Raw genomic sequence first — 4667 nt, forward strand, 5'->3', positions numbered from 1 at the left:
CTTCCCCTTCTCTATGCAGAGGACTATATATAGTAAGCTGTAAAGTTATCTTCTAAAAGTGAGGAAGGGGGCCTCCCTGGTGGCGCAAGGGGTTAAGCACCACACTACGAAGCAATTCGCAGCCTCTGCAGCACAAGTTTGATCCCTGGTCAGCCAGAGAGCGAAGCAGACCTTTCCTGTATCACCCACTGCTCCTCTCAGCAGTGTATTTCTTTTCTTTCTTTTTTTTTTATAAAGATTTATTTATTTATACAAGATTGATTGGTTGATTGATTGATTGATTTATACAAGCACTGGGTACAGTCAGAAGCTCGGGAGGGTGAGAGAATTCACCAGAGCCAGAGCGGGGAGCAGAGCAGGCAGAAGGACTGAAGTACACTGCTGAGGGGAGCAGCGGGCGGCAGGAGAGGTCTGCGCGCCATGTGGGACCCTCCTCTGGTGGCCGGGGAGCAGCCGGGGATCGAACCGGCGCCGCAGAGGCTGCGGGCAGCTTCGCAACCCAGCGCTCAACTGCTGTGCCACCGGGGAGGCCCTCAGCAGTGTATTTCACTCAGTTTGCCTGTTCTGTTCCCCACTCTGTCACTGGTGGATCCTCTCACCCCCTATCTCTGGCCTGTACCCCAGCTCTTGTATGCATAAATAAATAAATCTTTTAAAAAATAAAAATAAAAGTGAGGAAGGGATTACACTGCTTCTTCAGAATTATGAAATTATTTGGAATGTTTTAGAAATGGTTGTTATATCATCAATAACAGAAAAGGTTAATTACAAAATATGTAGGTCACAACATGCTCTTAAAGACACTTTTGCATTGTGTTAACATTCCTTGAAATGTTATTCCCCAAAGCGCTTAGCCACTAGCCCAAATGGAATCTCTGGGGAAAGGCAGAGACTGTTTGACAGAAAAGAACCAGGTCTGGGAGTGGAAGGGCCAGCTAAGGGGAAAGCTGTCTCCCAGTTAAAAATCAGCACTCAATATAAAGGTCAGCTTCCAGCAGGTTGTCATCAGGCAGAGTTGGGATCAGAGGGAGGAACAGCCACCTCAGAGTCAGGTTGGGGTGCTCTATGTCACTCCTGTCAAGCAGAGTCTGGTCCACCATCCTTGGTTCTCTTCTTTGGTGCATTTCAGTTTATCTTCCAAATCAATTGTCTTTTCCAGCATAGCTACAGACCTCTCAGTAAATTTAGCATGGGACTCTACTTCCTTGAGTTTATCAGCAACAATCTTTCTTTCTTCTCTCTTCCTCATATTTTTTTTTTTAAGAGTATTTTTTATCAGCCCCTTCAGGTTCTGGGCCACCAGTCTTATCTGCTCAAACTTTGACTGCCAGCTCAGTCAAAGACTGCCAGCTTGTTCTTCTGCCTGCTCCAAGAGCCCCTCAATAATTACCAGTAACCACCAGCTTTCCAGCCACTTCCTCATATTTCCTATCTGCCTCTTCTGCAGTGCTCTTAGCTTCTTTGATTGGATTTCCTGGAGTCCCATCTTTCCTTCTCCTTTTAAGAATCTGTTTTCCAAACCTTCCTATCTCTCACTGTCAGCAACAGCTTTCTCAGCTTCCTCCAGTTTTCACAAGTTAGTGGCCAGGCGTTCCTGAAGGCTATCAAGCTCATCTTCAACCAGCTGAAGAGCTGGACCCTGTTGTTCTGAGACCACCTCAACTTTAGTCTGTGCCCAGCCTGCCTGTCCCCCTCCACTTCCTGCTGGAGTCCTCGCCCTCTTCTGGGGACCATCCACCTGCCCAAGATCCGCCTGGATTGTGATATTGGTGATACCCGCCATGTTTCCCTGGCTGCTCCTGCATGTGCTCAGTTGCCTGCCTCCTCTACTCAGCATAGCAGCTGCTTCACAAGCCAAATAATGAAATTAAGAAAGTTTTCTACTTATAAGAACATCAAAAAGAGTCAAATACCTAGAAATAAATGCAAGAAGACAAGTGAAAAATGAATACTCTGAAAACTAAAAAAATGGTTGTATGAAGTTAAAAAAGATCTAAATAAATGGAAAGACATCCGTATTGATGACCAAAAGAGGTAATATGGTTAGATGGCAATTCTCACCAAATTAACCTATAGTGTCAATGCACTCCCTATCCAAATCACAGCTGTCTTCTTTGTCAGTATTAACAAAGTAATCCTAAGATGTATATGAAATAATCAAAACAATATTGAAAAATAAAAACAAAGTTGGAGGACTCAAGCATTTTTCTGTTCCAAAACTAACTGCAATGCTACAAATAACCAAGACTATGCTGGAGTGGCATAAGGAGAAGATGGATAGAGAGACAAAGAGAGAGAGAGATTTATGTAGAATTGAAAAAAACAACATAAACCCCTCATATTTATGGTCAATTGCTTTTTAACAAAATTCCCTAAACAATTTAATAGTTCAAAAATAATCTTTTCAATAAATCATACTGGGACAAAAGAATGAAGTTAAATCTCTACCTTACATACTATACAAAAGTTATCTCAAAATGGATCAAAGATTTTATGTAAGAGCTGTAAACTCTTGGAAGAAAACATAGTGGTAAATCTTCCTATCTTGGATTTGACAATAGTTTCTTAGCTAGGACACCAAAGGCACAAGCAGTCAAAGTATATACATGACTTCCTCAAAGTTACAAACTTTTTTTCTTCAAAGGTCACCATCAAGAATGTGAATGGACAAACCACAGAATGGGAGAAAGATATTTGCAGATCATATCTGTGGCAAGAGACTAGTTTGTCTGGTTATCTGCCCATGAAGGAATGGATAAATTTTGGAGTTTTATTGGGAATATCCTTTCTTCAACCTCTCTCTCTCTCTCTCTCTCTCTCTCTCTCTCTCTCTCTCACACACACACACACACACACACACACACTCTATGAAAAATCTTTCATGCTTAGTCTGCTTCCTTTACTTATGTGCATGTGCATGCAAATGACTAAATCCTTTTTGGAGTGTGTACCCCTTCACAGTTTTGGGTTACAAGTACTCCTCAGTTGAGCACTAACAGTGTGGCATTTCCTTTAAAAAAATTAAACATAAAGTTGCAACAAGTCCACTTCTAAGTATATATCCAAAAGAAATGAAAGTAGTCCCCCATAAAGCTTGTAAATTAATGTACAAAAAATATTTGCAATAACCAAAATACAGATATAATTCAAATGTACATCAACTAATAAATGCATGAACAAAATGTGGAATATATTCATGGATGACCCTTGAGAACTATAACTAAGTAAATAAGTCACAGACACAGAAGGCACTGGACACCACATAGTATAGGATTCCATTTATATGACATGTTCAAAATAGAAAAATCTATAGATAAAGAAAGCAGATTGGAGGCAGCTTAAGGGTAGGTGGGAAGATGGGAGGATTGGGAGGTGATATTTAATGGGTATAATGATGCTTTGGGGAATGATGAAAGTATTCTAAAATTGATGTTATGATGATTGCATGACCTGGACCCACTAAAAGTCATTTAATGCCTTTTTAAAAATTCATAGCTGCCTGTCTCACTGCAATGATAGAATCCTGCAAGGCAGGCACTGGCTCTGCCACAACCTCTTCCAGTTCCAATGCCCCTCCAAAACAAAAGAAACGGGGATTCCAGAGCCTCAGCAGTGAAGCAAGTGCAGATAGAGCGCTTAGTGGTATTAAAGATAATAAAATATTGTCAAGAGGGATGACAAGGAACTTAGGTGGTTCAAAGAGTGCTTTTGGGCCTGGTTATAGAAGATGGTCTTGAAATTACCAACTACTTTCCTTTCCTCCAGCATACGGCGGAAGATGCCAACTTTAACAAAGTCCAGTATCAGATGGAAATGATGTGAAGTCTCCACCACATAAACACTGACCATCTCCACATGGGCTGGTACCAGCTACATGCAATGGCTCCTTCCTCACCCGGGCTTCCTGGATTCTCAGTTCGGTTTCCGGCATGCCATGGATGAATCTGTCATTCTCATTTACGATCCCATAGAATGTCTTTAATTGTTCTCTCTCATCAAAGGCATATATACTGACTCCTAAACTGATAGACATTTGTAAAAAGAAGGAATTTTCTCCTAAACTAGTGAAAAAAGTCAAGTATCACTTTTGAGAACATGGTTGATGAAGTGCCAATTGTAATTAAAAATTCACATCGGACCAACATCCTAATAAGAAGTTAGTCTTAGCAGATAAACATGAATTTTTCAGTCTTGCTAGGAGCAGTCATTTGGGGAAGAATCTATAGTTGCTGATAGAGTAGATGATGTGAGCCAAGATATAGTTAAATATAACACATATGTGAAAAACACGAGTAAACAGCAGCAGCAGAAACATCAGCGTCAGCATCATCACCAGAAGAACATGTAAGGCCAGAATCGTGGTGAGCCCCACTCCCCAGGAGGATCTACCCAAACTCTTTAAACCACTCTGGCTCCTGCCAGGATGGATTCTCTGCTCACTGGAGGCCAAATTAACACTTATTGACAGGACATCATGGAATTCACTGCCCAAAACTTAGGCAAACTCCTTATGGCCTAGGTGCTAAAAGAACAGAGAAAAGGAAGTTTCAAAAAAAGAATTGACATGGGCACTTGAAATTACATGGGGGCAACTTTTGGAAGAAATACATTTGCATATTGAAAAGTCTTTCCAGCCAATAATAAAATGAACATAAAACAAAAATAAA

General features: G+C 41.0%; 1 pseudogene across 1 annotated transcript; it reads left to right on the forward strand.

Moving 5' to 3' along the window:
• Window positions 1-3512: 3512 nt before the first annotated feature.
• Window positions 3513-4519, forward strand: LOC311168829 (eukaryotic translation initiation factor 3 subunit H-like; annotated as a pseudogene). Its single transcript has one exon. The product of its transcript is annotated as a eukaryotic translation initiation factor 3 subunit H-like (transcript).
• The last annotated feature ends 148 nt before the right edge of the window (window positions 4520-4667 follow it).

This window comes from Talpa europaea (genome assembly GCF_964194135.1).
Source record: "Talpa europaea genome assembly, chromosome: 3".
Lineage (NCBI taxonomy): Eukaryota > Metazoa > Chordata > Mammalia > Eulipotyphla > Talpidae > Talpa > Talpa europaea.